Genomic DNA, 21558 nt, shown 5'->3' on the forward strand with positions numbered 1-21558 from the left:
TGCTTCTCTGAGTTGTTGCAACTGCTCTTCGTTCTGCAGTGGAGATCCTATTCCTTCTCAGCCGTGCGTTCCTCTGTTCATCACTATAAGATGGTCTGGCTTTTGTAGTGCACAGGCTGTTCGTTTTTGGTATGCTTCCTTTTCTTAAGCTGTCTCTTTTTCTTTGGACAGAGACATTCTTTTTAGTTGACCTTGACATTGTAGACAAATTTGACATTTTCCTTCTAGGTATGGTTATATACGTATACAGAAATACACGGGTGCAGAAGATAGTAAACGATGAAAATAAGTGGGTAACGGAAATTATATTTCTTAATACGACGGGTAGAAAGTAAATAAGAAATTTTTACGGAAAATAAAGCATTGTACGGGTTGAAGCGAAATTTGCCAGTGAACCAAAGAGCCAGTATCGAAGGAACCAAAAAAAAAAAACCGTTAACAACAGAAAACACAGAACCGTTGCAAAAGTAAATAAGAAATTTTGAGGGAAATTAACAAAGTGTACGGATTTAAGCGAAATTTTTGAAGTTACTTCCGTCGGTAAACTATGGACTTACCTTCATCAGTGATTCCGTAAAAAAAAAAAAAAAAAACCCCACAAAATGTTGCAAAAATAAATCAGAAATTTGTAGGCAAATTTAACGAAGTTGTACAGATAGAAGTGAAATTTATGAAATTACTTCTGTCAGTAAATTATGTATGAAATTACTTTCAGCAGTAATTGTGAACTTCTTTCTGCCGGTAGTTTGTCGTTGTTCGTAAATAGCGATTGAAAACTTACAGTGAAAACAATACCAGTTGAACTTAGAGTGAAAACAATAGCGTCTGAAAAGTGAAATTGAAAACAATAGAGAGTGAGTGAAATATAGGGAGAGAGGGGGAGAGAGAGATAACTAGTTAGATAAACAAGATAGATACAGATAGATAAATAAGATATAGACACAAATAAGATAAATAAGATATAGACACAAATAAGATATAGATACAGAGACATAGATAGATATAGAGACAGAGATGGACAGAGACGTATAAATAGATATATATATAGAGAGAAAGACATAGATAGAGATGAATAGAGAGATATAGACGTCATTTACGCTAGAAAACCGGAAGCAAATATTCTAAAAGCTTTGAAAGACGTGAACCTAATATTAAAAGTAATATTTAAAATTCTTTTTATGACCAATGGATGCTAGGAAGACAATCATTTTCTGAAAGTTACTTCGGAAAGAGTTACTGCCCTTCTCCACGTAACCCAGGAACGGGTGTTTTCTGTCCCAGGGGTCCGTTACTCATTATGTGAAAAATTTTAAGAGTCTAAAACCATCCCTGGAACATACGTAATGTATGTTCCCAGTTTGGAGAAAAAATAGTTGAAAAATACAGCCGTTATAATCTTTTACACACACAGAACGAGATTTATATTATATTGCACACACACACATACACATTCATACTGCACGTGCGTGAATATGTAGATATGTATGTATGTATATGTGTATTCACACACACACACACACACACACACACACACATACACACACACACACACAAACACATTACATGTGTGCGTCCTTGTTTTCTTTTCCTTTACATTAGTTTTATAGTGTGACAAGAAAGTCCTTACCAAATCCGCATCAGATTCTGAAACACGATTAATAGATAATTATATGACACTGATATCCAGAGTTTCTTAAATGTTATTTGACATTAATCTTAATTTCTCAATATTAAGTACTGTATATCATTTACATACTATATCTATTCCCATGTCAAGCGAAGAAGAATGATATGCAACAGGTTGTTTGCAGATAACAGGTTGTTTCCTTCGATTTGGACGTAGTATTCTACATAGTTCAAATGGCCTCCAGTTATTCTTTTCTACTCTAGGCACAAGGCCCAAAATTTTTGGGGAGGTGGGACCACTCAATTAGATCAACCCCCGTACGCAACTGGTACTTAATTTATCGGCCCCGAAAGGATGAAAGGCAAAGTCGACCTCGGCGGAATTTGAAATCAGAACGTAAAAACAGACGAAATACCGCTAAGCATTTTTCCAGGAGTGCTAACGTTTCTGCCAGCTCGCCGCCTTTAAATGGCCTCCAATTATTGACTTAATTGTGATATGCGTTAAACTGATATTAGAGAATATCGGTGCAAAAATTTGGCACAAGGCCAGCAATTTGAGGAGGAGGAGTTAAATCAGTTACATTGACCCCAGTGCTTATTTTATCGACTCCGGAATGGATGAAAGGCAAATTCGACCACGGAAGAGATTGAACTATACATTTTGACCGGCGTGTAAACGATTCTGCCAGCTCGCCGCCTTAAAATTAGAAAACATCAGATGTTCTACTCTACACATTTTTTATGGACCGAATATTTAACCAGCTAATAAAAAGAACTTAAAACTTAATTTTAAATATAAAAATATTTTCACTTTGTGCGACTTATTGGGTATTGAAAGCGGTCAGGTGGCTTTTAAACAATTGATGGACATTCTAATGCGATAAAAAAGATATAAAGGATACCGGAATCTAGAATGGTATGAAAATGTGATGCGCAAGAACAAGAAAGTAATCAAATGTTATTAAGAAGAGTGGAATAGGGTTTGATTTGTCATTTACTGGTAGGGACGACACGATCGGTTGAAGGTTCATTTGCTTGAGATATCTCGTGTAATGTCTATGGCTTATTGTTATTGGATGAGATTGGGTTGCAATCGTATTTTTCTTTACTTTTCGTAAATGTTTGCATGAAGGAGGGCAGCAGGCTCCCAAAGAGAGTTTTCTTTGCTGAACTGCGTCAGGGCAGGCGGAGCCGTGGTTGCCAGAGAGTGCGATACAAGGTTGTATTGAAGAGACATGAAAAACTCTGTTAAATCCCCCAGACACCTTGGAGGAGAAGGCTCTTCAGTACGATGAGTGGCACCAATCGCTGACGTTCGTAGTTCCATCCATTGAGGAGAAACAACAGGGAGAATACAAAAGGGCACATGAGAGATGACACTTCTCCGTTGCGTCAAGTAGCTTCACCTGTAGTACATGACATCACTGCTGGAGATCAAGAGCAGACCTTGTAACCCACATGCGAATCTGCCAGAGATGATAATTGAACAAGATCAGTCAATGGTGACCTAGATGGAAAGAAGAATAAGAATAAGAAAATAAAGCAGGCTAAACAAACAAAATGATGTGGTTAACATTTCTGAGAGTTAAGAAATAAATTAATTATTTTAATTTGAAAGTTTCCCAGTGAGAAATTTATGAATAAAGAGATATGTGTGTCTGTTCCGACAACATCTAAATAAATTTTATTTCAAGATTTTTACGAAGTTATAAACATTCGAGAGAAATTATTAAGAGATGTAAATGTTTTTGTCTTATGATGAAACCCCACCACGGACAGGACTTTGTTAAATGAATATTTTTTAATGAAATATTCCAGAGATATTTTTTCGAGGGTGAAGATAATTTTATTGATTAAATTTGGAAAAACAAAATGCACATAGCGACATCACCAGCACTATGTAAATTGACAGAATGAAATACAAACTCAGTCCACTAGCAACTGAAAAAATAAAAATCAAATACATGTATTGCCAAACCAAAAGTAGCACTATACACCGTTTGGCCATTTTCACGAGTTTTACATTTCATAAGCACTACCAATCCATGAAATTATGAAACATTAATTACATTATTTGTTGTCAGTATCATGAAACTTGGAAGGAGAGATAGAAAGAAACACACACACACACACACACACACACACACACACACACACACACACACACACACACACACACACAAGAAAAATGACAAAAATCAGGAATCAAGTTACAATGTTACCATGTGTGTTGTTGTCACGCCGGATCCTGAGTGTACGATCTACGTTACGATATGAAGAAGTAATCTAGTTTTACCAAAACTACTGTTAAAGTTTTAGGGTTACTTTTTAGGATTATGGTTAGTTTTAGGGTTAGTTTTTAGGATTAGGGTTATGTGAAGTCACAGTAGATTTGGTAAAACTAGATTACCTCCCCTTTATATTGTTACGTAAATGCCTCGGAACCTCTGTATTTAAGTAGTACCTAGAAAATGCTTTTAAAATGGAAAAATATTTATAAAACGTTGAGCAATATAATAAATAATTTTTTTATATATAACCTTATTTGAACTTATAACCCCCCCCCCCCCCCCCCCCGCCACATGGCTAAATTGCCTAAAGTGCTCGTCTTTACCATTCATTACCAAAAAGTGATCGTTTTGGACTCTGCCTTCGAAAATAGGCTAGGTTAGGTTATGAAAGACAGATTCCAAAATCGGTAACGGCAAAGGTGAGCACTTTTGGCAAATTTCACCATATATATACACGGAGAGAGAAAAAATTGTATGTATGTATGTATGTATGTATATATGTATGCATGTCTCTTCAACTTTTTAGTTATTGAAAATCTTCCACTGAAGACGGAGCCGGTTTCCAACAAAGATACAAAGCTCCATCTTTGGGATGTAGTTAACATAGACAAATTCACATTTGGAACTTGAGAAAAGTCTTGCATATTTTTACTGTTCCACTCACAGATTGCACTTGTACAAATTAGCCGATCGATTTCTCTTTCTAAAAATCCCAGTTTATCCAGATTCTCCTTTAAGCATTTACTAACAAAACCTAGTGCTCCAATTATTATTGGTATGAATATGAATTCATAGTCTGGATATAGAAGATGGAAGTTTCAAAGCAGTTGTCCATAGATGCCCTCTTTTTTTTTATTTTCAAAGAGATATTTATATCTGTAGGGCAGCTGACCTCTCTGGTGGTACATACCTTTGCCCGTCTGTCCCAAACATCAATATCCAGCCTGTTATGTTTACATTTGACAGAAGTTTTGATGGGAATATTCCACCAGTATTCCTTGGGTTGGTGTTTATGAATGTATTTCACACAGAAGTATTTTCTAAGTTTATTTTAGGGCAGTCTTTTTTTGCGGATGGCATTGTAAATTGTTTTAGCAACAACATCGTGCCGCATAGTGAGGTAGTACCGTGACGACATTTTAGGACAGCTGCTAATCACATGCGTGATGTCTTTCACAGAAACATGACATAGCCTACACATGCGGCTGCACCTTGGGATTACAAAAGTGTCACTGTCTCTCGTGTTCATCAGGTACTTTGAGACCATCTCTTGTTCCTGGATTGCAAACACATAACTCTCAAAGTGTGATGTGATGTAGTGGTCTTGTGTCCAAGAGAGGCTGCGCTTCATGTCAATTCTACTGCCTTCCTCAAGCTTCCGGGCCACATACCCATGCATAGTCTGTTTTTGCATGCTGAGTGCTTTCCATCCAGGTCTTCTCTGAGGTAAGAGAGCCCAGCTGTTTTGGGGCTGTATTGGAGATCATCAGGAAGAGAGTGCTTCTTGAGGAGTACCAACTCGTACCATGTTGCTCACTTCATTTTTCAGCACTGCATTTATATATTTATTTTTGCTGCTGTTGTTTACCAGATGCTGCCTGAGTGATACCATACAGCATTCGATCTCAGCACTCTACCACTTTCATTTCGATCTCAGCCCTCTACCACCTTCATTTCTTCTTAGATAGAGCCTGTCAACATCACTGTTTCTGTGGAAGTTCCCAGCTGTTGTCAGGATTTTGCGGGTCTTGATATATATGGAGTGGATTTCCTCTACAGACCAATCAAGTATCCCAAATGTTGGGATCAGCACTAGTACTGCAAATGCATTGTGGTATATTGTCTTGTTGTAAGAGGCGAGTTCCGACTGTCATATTTTCCTAAGTTTGATGTAATATTCTCGAGTCACTCTATCTTTATCTACAGTGCCTTCATGATACATTTTCGTCTATGCCTAGGTACTTGTAACATTCTTTGTGTGGAATGGGAGAGATAGAGAGACCGTTGATGCACAGGTTTTAGGTTTGGTGGACTGACTTTTCATGTTCTATAACCAAATATGAACATTTCTTTTGGCCAAATTCCATACCCATATCAGCTGAAAATGTTATGTACTCCAGTTTTTTCTTTGGCATTGTTAACACTTTTAGTACAAATCTTCAAGTCGTCTATAAAGAAATTATGAGTTACACTGATATTTCTAGCAGTTGAAGATCCTAGCATGTAACCATTTGTTTTCTGCAGTAGGAACGATAATGGATTCAGTGCCAAAATGAAAAGAAGTACAGAAAGACAATCTCCCTGGAATATTCCCTTTGAAATGTCTATACTATCATAAACAATTATTATGTTCTCAGTTGTAAGGGTAAGAATTGTTGTCCATGTCTTTGTGAGTCTCTCTATAGTAGTAATTAAAGTAGTAGGTACTTTTGCCAGATGAAGGCACTTCAATAGCCATGAATGAGGGATAGAGTCGAATGCCTTCTTATAGTCAAGCCATACTGTCACAAGGTTTCTGCGTTGTTTTTTTACTTCAGAGAACAGTTTTGTTTATTAAAAGTTGTTCGGCACATCCCCACACTCCCTTGTTTCTACCAGTCTGTTTATCAGTCACAATGTTGTTCGACTCACAATGGTCCTGGAGGAAATGGTTGAGGCAACTTGTGTACAGTTTGTACATAATGTTTCGGTAAGCAATGGGCCTATAGTTTCCTGCCATCTCGGGGATTTCATTTTTGGCAACAAGATTTGTCCTTGTTGCAAGCCCATTTGGTATAACTTGATTAACTTTTACCTCATCTCTCATTGTTAAAACTCAGCAATTAAATATCTTGAAACAGATATACCAATCCTCCCGTCTAGTCCAATAACTCACTGCTAGCACTTTTTCCCACACAGCTAAACATTCTCCTTACATAACTAAATTTCAACTTTTCACTCTTATTTAGGTACGTACTTATCTTTCTTTCTATATTAATTTACACATAACTGTATATATGTGTGTGTATGAACCTGTATCTATATGACTGTTTGTGTATGCATAAGTACATCCATTGATGTATGTGTGTAGACTTACAGGTACCCATATGTGTGCGAAGAGGCGCGGCAAGATAAACAACATACGCACGGATATACACAATACCTTCCTAGGTTCTAGCTAGTCCCATTGGACCACCCCTCTTTTTGTTATCTGAAAAACTATAACCCATTTAATTTTAATTTTGCTACTTACTTTAGCTATTCAGTTATTTTCATTCACATAGTATATTATATTATATTGTGTAATATTGTAGATTGGATACAGTCCGCCCATCTATACATCTATTGGTTGGCACTCCGTCGGTTACGATGACGAGGGTTTCAGTTGATCCGATCAACGAAACAGCCTGCTCGTGAAATTAACGTGCAAGTGGCTGAGCACTCCACAGACACGTGTACCCTTAACGTAGTTCTCGGGGGAGATTCAGCGTGACACAGAGTGTGACAAGGCTGGCCCCTTTGAAATACAGGTATAACAGAAACAGGAAGAAAGAGTGAGAGAAAGTTGTGGTGAAAGGGTACAACAGGGTTCGCCACCATCCCCTGCCGGAGCCTCGTGGAACTTTTGGTGTTTTCGCTCAATAAACACTCACAACGCCCGGTCTGGGAATCGAAACCGCGATCCTACGACCACGAGTCCGCTGCCCTAACCACTGGGCCATTGCACCTCCACTATACATCTATACACATTACATAATTTAATATAATACATAAACAACTCTGGCTAAACTCTTTTAAGCGCTTGAGGAATAAATACTTAAGCTTAGATATTGCTTGATAAATTAATAATTGCCTCTCATTAACCACAGATATTCGTAAATGTTCCTACCACATTATACACTTCTAATCTGCATGGATATAAGCGACTTTCTACCCCTTACGATAAATATTCATTGTTTATCTATTTCCGCTCCATCGATTAACGGTTCTTTAATGTCTGTCCTTTTATTTTTGAAATTAACTGATCAATAGTATCCTCTTACTGTCTTGAACATTCCTACTCCTGATCTGGGGTTGTTTCAGGTATGTCGACCACATATAATACCAAGTAAAACACATAGAAAATCAGTGATAAATAACAAATTATAGTTAACTGTTATTATTTTAATTCTGTAACTGCCGGTATTTTCAATTCTATTTCTTACTTTTTATTTTTATTTTACGAGCTAACCAAAATACTCCTATAGTTATTGTATATTTAACCCATGCCGACAGTAGCCTTCTTCCCGTATATAGGAATGTACTACTAAGTATTATAACTATTCCAATTCTGTTACTAAATTTTTGCCGGTCAAAAGGTTCCCAGAGGGACAACGTGTAATATGAATTGATATATCATCATCTTCTCGCTTTCTCCCTCTTTTTCTTTTTCTTTACTTTTCCGCTCTGATGAAGTTATTCAAATTGGTATAATTAATTACTTACAATGATAATTATTATTATTATTATTGTGGTAGTTAAGCCTGAGAATAGCACCAACAGAAACAGCTGTCAGATGAGATTCTGTCTTTTATAATCAATAAATGATAATTGTTCATCAATTATCATTCATTAATTTTATCTCCATTTTCTTTTTTCTTTAAATATAGATAAACGTCGGTATATTCTTGTCATTACTTGTCATTTATGAGCATTAATACTAATGCTCACAATCACATATAGGTAATACACCAGTTGCTTCATTGGATACAAGTATCCTTTAAACGGTTGTTATAACCTCTAACTTAACTCACTTATCTCTCTCTCTCTCTCTCTCTCTCTCTCTCTCTCTCTCTCTCTCTATATATATATATATATATATATATATATATATATATATATATATATATATATATTTATATTTATAAAAAAGAAGTTTGAAAACGCCACTATATAAAATAAATTTTAATTTATAATTTTCTCAGAGATATTTCACATGTTTCGGTTCTTAAAAAAACGAACCTTATGAAAAATACATATTAAAAAAAAAATGTAATCAATAGAAAAGTTCATAATTGTTTCTTACTGGTGTCAACATAGTCCACGTGGGGGCGTTTTTTGTGTGGGGACATAATGGTTGTCTAGTGCGTTGACTTGAATCATTGGCTGTAGTAGTGGTAGTGACCGTATTGGTAACGGTAAACGAGATTGACCTCTGTCCGTATAAGCAGCAGTAGTTAATTGGTTGTAGTAGTAGGGGAGATAGTAGCACAAGCATCAGCAGTAGTAGTATATATATATATATATATATATATATATATATATATATATACATATAAGATAAAACTTACTTGGAGGCAATGCATGGCATTCGATCATATAATAACAAATAATATAGAATTATATGCATATATCCATACATATACGTAGATACCTACATCTATATGTATACATACAAGCATATATGGGTACAGGCCATCACAAAAAAACGTTAAACACAATGTGAAACTAAAACATAAAGACGAAGACAAAAAACGAACTTTTGTTTCGAACAACGAAAAACACAAACAGAGAAACGAGACATGCAACATAAAGAATATTTTGAGAAAATTGTGTATTTTCGAAGTTATTTCGCGTTAAAGTTGTCGTATTTCGGTAATTTCAACCAATCAATGACGTCTATTGAGATGAAAACAATTACTGCTGTAGCTTGTCAACAACAACTTCCGGCGGTGTATATTTCGTTTGTCACTGTTATTTATGACATATTTCATCTCAGTTACGTTTGTATGAATAAACGAGTGTATCAGAAGCATGTTTACTTCATGACACCACCACAATCGTTCGTGCATTTCTACTGCTTTTAGTTTTTTTTTCCTGTTTTTCAGCTACTATTTTCGGAAACACATTTTTGTCTCCGTCCCCCTCCAATCTCTTCATTTTTCACATTTTTCCGTAACTCTAATCCTAAAATCCCAACCCTAACCCTAACCCTAACTCTAAAACCTTAACCCTAACCGTAACCCTAAAACCCGAACCCTAACCCTAACTCTAAGACCCGAACCCTAACCCTAACTCTAAAACCCGAACCCTAACCCTAAGCCTAAAACCCTATCCCTGACCCTGACCCTAAAACCCTAACCCTAAAACCCTAAAGCTAAAACCAGTACAAACGCACGAACAATGTCATAAATAACAGTGACAAACGAAATATACACCGCCGATAGTTGTTCTTGACAAACAGCGGCAGTAATTTTATTCAGCTGAATACACGTCATTGATTGGTTGAAATTACCGAAATACGACAACTTTAACACGAAATAACTTTAAAAATATAAACTTTTCTCAACAACACTAAGAGTAAAAGATGTTTTATATGACGCATTCTACCAGTGTTCGAAATTTGAAAGTGTTTCGTTACAAAAAATAAATTTCTCGATGTGCCGTTCAAAGGGAAAAATCCGTCACAACTTTCATTTTGTTAAACTTACTACTCGCATGCTTATGGATGACTTTGATTAGAGAAGGCTAAATCGAATAGGCTAGAATCAGGGGTTTTCAAACTTTTTGACTTGCGGACCCCTTTATATTTCAGGCTTTACCTTAGGGACCCCTTTATAAACGCTTATGAAATTTACACATAAATATTTGCTTAAAATAACATATATATACATTTATTTATTTAACAATATTTAACAAATAGGTTTATTGTCAATTAAAAGATTTCGATTAAAAAACATATATAAAATCAAATTGCCCATAAAAAGTATTTGCCGTCCACGGACCCCCTGTTTTGTCCTTGCGGGCCCCCTGTGGTACGGGGACCACAGTTTGAAAACCCCTGGGCTAGATCACAAACCAGCGAGTGACTGTCTACAGGAAGAGTGCTAAAATAACACACAAATCTTCTTCAAGTCATACTTAGCTGTCTTAAAAAAAAAATTACCTCAAATAATTTAATCCTAGAAACAACACGTTTCAAAAATAGACAAGTGGGTCACAGTTGGTATGTATTTAACTACATGTCTGTCTACTCACACATGGTTGACCGGGTATAGCATTAAGTAACATCAGCAAGATCACGATTGTCTCGTGGTTGTTTTCTAGTACCCATGCAGAGAAAGCAATTAAAAGATTTTCAGAAAATTTTCAGTGAATATTGCATTAGAATGGCTTTCTACCATCTTTAATATGCCAATATTACTACGAAAGATTAGCATTATAGAGTAACGAAACACTCGTCAAATATTTAATGTTCCTGCTGCTTAGGTTGTACCAACTGTCGCAGATATTTACAAAATCGCACTTGATGTAATAGCACCCAACCCTACCACTCAACATTGCCATCTGTGACTAGCTCTTGTCAATAACCTTTCTACAATTACTTAACTGATTTATAATTCTTTTCTAAAGGAAAGAAAATTAGTAGACAAAACAATAGCCCCTTTAGTAGTGGCATTCCCTTCTATTAGGCGTCATTCCTAAGCATGAATACACGATGTGTGTAAGCAATCAGATTGAAGAAATAAAATAATGTTTTATCTACTTCCAGCTGTTACTAATTTGAATTTACCTTTTTATGTAATAAAGATTTCCTCGTTTGCCATAAAATGCATGTTAAATGAAACGGTATTCTTTGTTCTGTGGTATTTAACATTAATTTATATAACTGAAGCTATGAAAACCTTTCAACATTTAAACATTCATTTACAGTTCATTTACAGTCACATATACATGGAATAATAATTTCTCAATATCAAGATAAAAGGTGTTCCATTAACGTGTTGTGAAGAAGTCTACAAGTAAAATAAGGTAAAATAAATTTTAAATAATGTTCTTTACTTTGAACATCATGCACGGGATTTCTTTTTGTATTTTTCGATTTTTTCCTTATTCATTTTAAATTTGTTACCAATTTGAGTAATTTAAGAAATGTATAACATCTTTTTTACCATCCACAAAGAGTCGAGCGGTGCCTAAGGGGTCGTAATTATTTCTATCATGTGTACAAAATCCTGTCAAATTAGTCTTTTCCATTAGCTCCTTTGCTGGTTTGGTAGTATTCTATGTATTGAATTTTTTTTATCAGTGTTTTAATCAGAAATATTCTTTCTCTTTTAAATATTAGAATAAGTTGTTTCTTTGCCAAAATGTTGGCTGTTCACATCCTATAACCTACATTGCGTAGTGATCATTAGTAAAACCGCTCTCTCAATGCCGGCTGATGCCGGCTTTTGCTAATAATTGGTGACAGTATAGCAGCATTTACTGCAGTAAGCAGCAGTTGCATTGAGAGATTAACGAAAGCTTCGTTAGTTTGTAGTATCAAGTTCAACAACTTTATATAAATATTTCGGGGAGGATGTCCTCTACAAAACTAAATTGTCCTAGAAATAAGTCACATAACACTGCGACAAGAATTATTAGTTAGATAAACTGTTGTTGTTACGGTTCATACAGTTGTTACTTCTGTCGAAGCAGAGCCATAATAAAAACAATCGTTCCAGCCATGACTATTCCAATTTGTTTCAAACGCAGAATATTTCGGGTTAGTTTAAATAATCTTTCTTTTTAAGGTTTAGATTATGATTTGAAGGAGATAGGTTTACGTAGAGATTTACTGGTTGACTCAGGTAGATTGTTCCTTATTAGCTTCCTTTGTTCAAATACTGACTCTCTTTTTAGCACGAGGAAATGCTTTCTAGTTGGGTCACCTACAGTTTCTTGTTGGTTCAAACAGAGAACACTATTAGATTCTTGAAGTAGCTTACTAGTTGAGACCAACTAAACACCCACTAGCTAGCTCAAGCGTAAGCTCTTTAAAGGTCTTTATTTGCTTCTTGTAGAAGTCTCCTAGATGAATCGCGAGGATTAAGGACCTTTCTTTTGTTAGAGTAGTGGCTCTCAAATTCTTTCGTGTAAAGACTGTCACGTTGGCTTTTATAGGATCGTGTAGAGATTTCTCAATTAAACATGTTATAGTAGTTGGCGTTATTTCTTTTACTCAATGTTTGACAATGAAGATTAATAAGTATTGTACATAACGTTAATTCATTTTCATTGAAAACAGAAAGGTTTCTTACAGAAATAACCAAAGTATTTTTTTTCATTGTAGAATGGTTTTATATTGTCTTGTGTAACATCATGTTAGCTTGTAAGGAAATGGTCAGCTGGACGAACAGGTCTGACCTTCAGATTTATTAGTTCATGTATATCACCCCACTGCCTAGCTGAAAGTCCATGCAGCGTATGCTGACATGCAGTGATGAACCCTTTAGCATTTAAACCGCCCATATCTGGCCAAGACGTTCTACCTGTTTTATAATCAAACTGGCCAGATTTGGCTTCCTACACTAACCCTACAGTATTGTTATAAAAATAACACATTGAAATCGCAAAGTTACAAAGCAATGCGTGATTAATTTTTATCAATGTGAATAAATGAGCATTACATTTGACAGAATAATCTGAATGCTAAAGGCGGCGAGCTGGCAGAATCGTTAGCACGCCGGGCGAAATGCTTAGCAGTATTTCGTCTGCCGTTATGTTCTGTGTTCAAATTCCGCCGAGGTTGACTTTGCCTTTCATCCTTTCGGGGTCGATAAATTAAGTACCAGTTACGCAATGAGGTCGATGTAATCGACTTAATACCTTTGTCTGTCCTTGTTTGTCCCCTCTATGTTTAGCCCCTTGTAGGCAATAAAGAAATAAGAATAATCTGAATGTTAAGGGGTTAATAGTATCGGATGTTGCGTAGAAATTTAGATATAAGTATTCTCTCCAACGTCTGGTCTATTTCTCTATATCTGGATTGGATATTCTGGTTTTGCTCATAGCAGAGGCGAGGAAGTTGTAATTGATTGTAGCCATTACGCCTTTGTTTCTGCTATTCTGCAATTGTTACTGGTGCTGTGCATATCAAAACAGATTTTAAATTTATATATTTGTGAATAGTGTCATTAGGGGATCCTAAAACTGCTAGTGATACTATCATTTTACCTTTTTTTAATATTTTTATCTGGAATAAGCGTATAGGAAAGTGGGTTATACATCATTAGATGTACACCTGACTTTCCTATATTAAATTAGGAATTGAACGGAACGCTGAACTCCAGACTATCAACACAAACAATATTTATTCATGGTGGAAAGTTATATACATCTTTAATCTTGTTTGTTGAGACGTCTTCGGTGTGTCAGAACATGGTTGTTGGGACGTTGGTATATTGATGTGAGCTGTCTAGCGTGAGTTCGGAAGATGGAGAGACAGCTAGACACGTCCTTGCTCAATCGCTGGCCAGTAAGAAAGAGATCGATCAAAGCGGGAAAGCTTGGTTGTTGAATTCCACGCATGCGTGAGACTACGCATGCGCACGGCGTTACTACAGGGCTCCCCTCGCCAGTGTGGAACGCACGATAATATAATTTTTGTTGTTGGAACGCCTGAGGCAGGATGGCCACTGAAAACCACCCACAAGATGTAGCACAAACACACAAAGAAAATGAAAGAAATGAAATGTACACTCGTGTGATACATGCATGCAATGTACAAATTGAAGGAATGAAAGAAAAACATGCAATATGGTGTGTCCCTGGTGGTGGGGTTGTTGGCGCACGGCATTGTGGTAGACAGCACATTGATGGAGAAGACGTCGGCGCAGGAACTGTAATATAGCTGTTCTGTATGTGTGGTGGTAATGGTGTTGACGGTGGTAATGATGTCCAGTTTTACAGTGACGACAAGGAGAAATGGTGACGAATGGAAAAACAGAGGACTCCTTTTATTTAAACGTGTCACACGGTCGAACACAAAATAATATATCAAAGATGATATACATGATACGTTATACTACGATAACATATGGCCAGTAAAAGGGAGACGATAGAAGATGATAAACACAACCGTATAAAATGAATAACAAGAGATATTTAGTGTGGCATAAAAGATGTATGTGTATGTGAGAGTGTGAATACGACATATAAGAACATAATAAAAGACAGGCCGTCTATATGTATGCGAGATATTACAGCAGATAGAAAGTCAGTACACGTGAGAGTTTTATACCAAGTTCTTGAGTACACAATTGGAAGTATCGCAGGCTGTAATTCTTGTCTGTTTATTATCGTGGTGAAGCTAAGTCACCTAACAGAATCGAAGAGAGAGATTTGCCGCGGTGGTTTAGTTTGGTGTACATAGTAAGTCGTGTTGACTATGGTTGGAGATGTTGGTGACGTTGGTGGTCATCGTTGCTTGGTAGTTCAGTCTCCATGGCCGCATTTGTTCTGTAGTCGGGGTCACCAGTTATAGGTTGGTAGTCCAGAATCCATGCTGCAGTTGTTCGTACTCGGGGTCACCACTTTATAGGTATGTGTGTGGTGGTTATTGTAGCTCAGCGGGCTGCGTGTTTGAATCACGTCGGGGGGGGGGGGGTCACCACTTTAAGAAAGTGGGTTATACATCATTAGATGTACACCTGACTTTCCTATATTAAATTAGGAATTGAACGGAACGCTGAACTCCAGACTATCAACACAAACAATATTTATTCATGGTGGAAAGTTATATACATCTTTAATCTTGTTTGTTGAGACGTCTTCGGTGTGTCAGAACATGGTTGTTGGGACGTTGGTATATTGATGTGAGCTGTCTAGCGTGAGTTCGGAAGATGGAGAGACAGCTAGACACGTCCTTGCTCAATCGCTGGCCAGTAAGAAAGAGATCGATCAAAGCGGGAAAGCTTGGTTGTTCAATTCCACGCATGCGTGAGACTACGCATGCACACGGCGTTACTACAAGCGAAAGAATATTAGAATGATGTTGTAGTTATATTCCGGGATATTGTATTAGTGTTTGGTGTGATTGTATTTGTAGTGATATAGACTGTGAAGTTTCGATCAAGTGTCAGTAACAAACTGTGTTCCTCGTCTGCCAATATTTTTGTAGTATGTTGGCGAGTTGGCAGAAACGTTAACACGCTGGGCGTAACGCTTTGCGGTATTTCTTCTGTCTTTACGTTCTGAGTTCAAATTCAGCCGAGTTCGACTTTATTTTTCATCCTTTCGGTGTCGATAAATTAAGTACCAGTTGCGTACTGGGGTCGATCTAATTGACTAGCTCCCTCCCCCAAAATTTCGGGCCTTGTGCCTAGAGTAGAAAAGAATCGTAAGAGAATCTGTGTTTTTAGCGCAATATATATAACACAAATTACGTCGTTTCATGTTCTCTATAGTTTAATGTAGTTTGTAACCTGGAAAATGGAGACTTCCCTATTGTTTGTATACTAATGCTGTATCTTTGCGGTGTCCAAATGTGGTACGTGTAAGTTTTAGAAATATGTTTGTGTAATGATCTGATTCATTTACAATGTATTCTATGTATGCTGTGAATGTTGTAGAGATATTGTATGTAGTTTTTAGTATTTTCATATAACGTGTGTGTGCGCGCGCGCGTATGTGGTATATTTATGTTGTTTGTAGTGGTGGCTGGTTGTATTACTTGATGTTCGGGAAATTACTGATCCTAGTAATATTAGTTTCTACACTGCTTAAGCACGACAACTTGACAGGTTGTTTGCTAGCATTTTGCGTATTGTCTCACGAATGTTGTTAAGTATTTTGTTTATAAGTAGGAGGCAGAGTATGGAGTTGGAACTTTTGCAATCGATGGTAATCATTCTAGTTTCTGTAAATTTGGCAGTGCTGGTTTGAATAATTGTTCAATGATTCCTTTGGCTTCCACTCGAGAGAGGTTCTTACTGATCTCCTTACAGCACATGTAGCACGTGGCCACAATGACTTCAGTCATAACAAAAGGACGTGATGACCTTATCTTATGCATTCCTAGGCTGAGCTGTCGCCTGCTGACAGTACTTGAAACGGGCCACCATCTTCCCCAGGGTTACGGATTCCGTTCTCACCAGATCTTGAAATCTGGGTTAGTGTCTGGAATATCTGGTTCCTGGACCTGAGGGAAAAGGATGGATGGAACGCAAAGCTAGCAAATTTACCTTCAGTGTACAAACTACTGAGGAAGCGGCGAAATTTACACGTATATTTGTGACCCTAAAGTTCCAAGTTTCGTGTTTTCCATAGAGCATTACTTACGTCTGACAGAAGGAAGAAGTTAAGATAGAAGTCATGATGGAAAATAGTTATTTTATATTTTGCTTGTTTTCTTTGTGCAGTGCTTGGGGAAATGGTTTTCGAAAGATGCCTAATAAACGAGTTCGCTTTCTGTTGAGTGCATGTATGTTATTTCCTGTTATTATTATGATACGGGTTGTGGTAATGTTTCTGCTGAAACGTTGCTATTTTTCTATACCGTATTTAATTGTTTATTTTGCGATTTATGATGTGATTTATGAACAGAATGGTTGATCTCTTTTATTTCTTTGTTTCTTGTTTTTTGGTGTTGAGTTTATTCATGTTATGGCTGAGCTTATTTCCAGATGTTATCAGTTGGTTATTTCAGTTGTGTAATCAACACTGTATTTTTGTATATTGCGTTGTTGAGTACGATTTTTTTAGAGGGATCCTTTGTTGATATATAACAGTGTGTGGAGGCGCAATGGCCCAGTGGTTAGGGCAGCGGACTCGCGGTCATAGGATCGCGGCTTCGATTCCCAGACCGGGCGTTGTGAGTGTTTATTGAGCGAAAACACCTAAAGTTCCATGAGGCTCCGGCAGGGGATGGTGGCGAACCCTGCTGTACTCTTTCACCACAACTTTCTCTCACTCTTTCTTCCTGTTTCTGTTGTGCCTCTAATTCAAAGGGTCAGCCTTGTCACACTGTGTCACGCTGAATCTCCCCGAGAACCACGTTAAGGGTACACGTGTGTGTGGAGTGCTCAGCCACTTGCACGTTAATTTCACGAGCAGGCTGTTCCGTTGATCGGATCAACTGGAACCCTCGACGTCGTAAGCGACGGAGTGCCAACAACAAAAACAACACTATAACAGTGTCTAATATAGTGTTCATTTCTATGAAACATAATTCTGTTTACTAATGGGAGTGGTTTCTCAGGGCATTTTTTAAGTTTGTGAGAGTATTTTTATATTGTACATTGATGTGTAAGTATTTTATGATAATGATGCAAAGATAGTCAGGAGAGAGTTAGAAGTGGTTTGTCATGTAATTCTGATTGCTAGAAGTGCAGAGGGTCATGCCTAAGAAATGTTGTTGTAGTTAGTTTAGTGAAGCATATAAACATATTACTGTAGGTTATTTAGAATGTGATTTAGTTGTGATCCTGTTGTGCTTCGCTTGTGTTTGTACTATAGGGCTGGTGAAAAGTAAGTAGGCATTAAAAATTGGTAATAAAATCTATATTACAGTTCTGTATTTAAGAGATTAGGAATTATGTACATTATTTACAATTGACGGATATTTGTCATTTTGTTTGTTGTTAACATACCGTTTCGGCTGATATACCTTCCCCAAGACACCTGATGAAGGCTGGAGGGTATATCAGCCGAAACGTTGTGTTAACAACAAACATGACGAGGAAAAATATCCGTCAATTGTAAATAATGTAAATAATGTAAAATCTATATTCCTTTTACAAATTTATTGAAACAAATGTTCTTTATTACATTGGAAAATAAAAGTAAATCTTCATATCTTCATATTTCAATGTGAGGATCGGTGGAGTCAACCAGTTTCCCCAAACGGTCAGAGTTGGAATGAACAACCTTCTGAAGGGATTTCATTGAGAACCTCATGAATCCGTGTCTTCAAGTCATCCAGTGTGCGAGGTTTGTTTTGTGTAGCCCCACAAGTAAAGATACAAGAAGATCCAAAAATAAAGTTGCAGAAGACAAAAAGGGAAACGAACACTTAATCCAGCGAGAAAAGTATTGAAAATAACCGTTAACCGATATGGATGTATAAACGCCCACGGGCAAGCAGCATAACACGAATACACACGCTCATACAAGCAATACATACATACATACCAGGCATGTGCCGTGAGTAATTACTCAGGGTAGGCAGTTGGTGACGTTTATGTAGTAAAACAAAAAAATTAAGCGAAACACAGGTGCTCAACTGAGTTGGAGGCAGATTTACTTCTGCCTTTATAGCGTATAAAGAAAACGTTGTTGTAGGAATGTACGCAAAACGTGTACTACAGCACTACTATGCGTAGTTTTAATACTGAGACTGAAAGGCAGGGGCGAATTATGCCTACCTAATCTACAAAAAAATAAAATAGTCAGGGTAACTTTCATAATTTTATCGAATTAGGTGTATATTTTGCCATAAAAAGAAAATGTTACTATCGATCTATTTCATTCAGGCTAGGCACTGCCTACCTTGCCTACCCAAGCGGCACGTCCCTGATACATACATACATTGCAGTTGAAGTACAGAAGGACGTGTGTAATATGTGGAATATAAGGAAGGACATGTGTCTGTGGAATATAAAGGAATGTATTTGAGTTTATGCATGTATCTGTCTAAATCTATTGATGTTAATATTTATGTATAATTTAAGGCGGCGAGCTGGCAGAATCGTTGGCACTCCAGGCAAAGTGCTTAGCGATATTTGGTCCGTCTTTACGTTCTGAGATCTAATTCTGTCGACTTCGCTGCTCATCCTTTCAGGGTTGATAAAATAAGTACTAGTTGAACACTGGGGTCGAGGTAATCGACTTAACTCCCCTCTGAATTTGCTGGCCTTGTGCAAAAACTTGAAGCCAAGATTTATGTATTACTTGTTTTGTGTAAAAGGAATTTATAAGTGTAAATACCTGAACATCTGTGTGTCACATCGTCCAAACTTAATTTCATTACTTATGTATTTATTCTTATCTTTTATAATAAAATTCTAATTTATGCTGACAACTATTGCACGTACTTATTTATTGATGATCTCAAATCGTATTTCTGATGTTAACAATTCTGACGATAGCATTTATTCCGTGAAGTCACGTATGCTAATTTATATTTCAATCTTAAAACTGTTATAAAATCAACTGTTATAAACGAAACTTGATGCCTGTCAATTACTAGTGTAAATTAATTGATCGCTTATTTTATCTTTTAAGCTTCATCTTATTCTCACTTTTACTTTTTCTTATAAATTTCATCAGTGAATTTGTTTTCTAATGTATCTTCTAAATTCCTCCAGTGAGAGGTGCACTTGATGTATTGTTCGTGCAGCGTTTATTAAAATGCATTACTGAGACCTACGCAAGGAATGGCAAATAAACTGATTTAAATATCAACGGTGTTTTTGGCCCCTGCCTTCTAGTGCTAAATCTGGTCTGTATATATTATGTCCCACATACTACCAATGAAACAAATGAGTATGTATGCACACACACACACACACACACACACACACACATTATACAAAGACAGGACACTGTACATGCTAGAAAGGGCAGTTAAAACCCAAACCACGGATAAAAGCAATTTCAAAGAGAATGAAAATAAAAAAAAATATATATGTAGAAGGTTGAAAAGGAACACACGAGTTGATATGTATAAGGAAAATAAGACAAGGAAGAAAATTCTAAAATAATTTTATCATGAAGAACATTTTAGTACTGGTTTCAGTCTTTGCGACTTTTTGAACTTAAAGTAAAGCATGAAAAACAATTGTGGAAAAATTAAATGAAATGTTTTTTTAAAAATATTTCCATAGTTTTCAAATGCAAGGGACATTTTCCTTTTTTCAGTCTGTCTCTGTCTCTTTTTTTCACTCTTGTGGGTTCTAGGTAATTAGCAGCAGTTAGTTTGATATGAATTCTTGTCTTTGATTGTTTGCAGCAGTGGTAGTAGATAATGGAGGTGGCGAAGAAGAAGAAGAAGAAGAAGAAGAAGAAGAAGAAGAAGAAGAAGAAGAAGAAGAAGAAGAAGAAGAAGAAGAAGAAGAAGAAGAAGAAGAAGAAGAAGAAGAAGAAGAAGAAGTACGTGCACACCCGGCAACCCTGGTCGCCTACTGTGGAATATAAAAAGAACTTTTTCAACTTATCGTTCTTCGATACGAAAAAATTCACAACCCTCCATCTCAATAAACCACTACTGTCCCTGGAAGTTGTTTTTTTATATTTACTACGATTTGCTTGAAGCTATCTTTCTTCCTATACCTAGATAATAATAATAAATGAAATGTCCATATATATATATATATATATATATATATATATATATATAGTTTTAGGGAAAATAACCAATTTTCAAGAACTCATCGATGAAAATCCACTATCACATATAGAAAAATTATATTATATTATATTATATTTATTATATTTATCTTATGATATTTACTTTACTTTATATTATACTCATTTATTGTGCTTTTAATTATTAATTTTTCTATATGTGATAGTGGATTTTCATCGATGAGTTCTTGAAAATTGGTTATTTTCCCTAAAACTATATATTTTATATATACTTTATCTATAAGGCTCAATTTAATTTTAATTTTTTATAAATTGATTTTAATTGAGTTTTTACCTGTAATTTTGGATTTTGTCCCTAATATTATATATATATATATATATATATATATATATATATATAATAATAATAATAATAATAATAATAATAATAATAATAATAATAAATAAAATGACCATATATATATATAAGTTAGATAAGACCGGTTTATGGGATTACCCTCGGTTTCACGTCCTTATCTAACTTTATTTATATTATCAGGTCATCCCACAA

The sequence above is a fragment of the Octopus bimaculoides genome, chromosome 3 (genome assembly GCF_046866305.1).
Source record: "Octopus bimaculoides isolate indiv1 chromosome 3, ASM4686630v1, whole genome shotgun sequence".
In the NCBI taxonomy this organism is placed as follows: domain Eukaryota; kingdom Metazoa; phylum Mollusca; class Cephalopoda; order Octopoda; family Octopodidae; genus Octopus; species Octopus bimaculoides.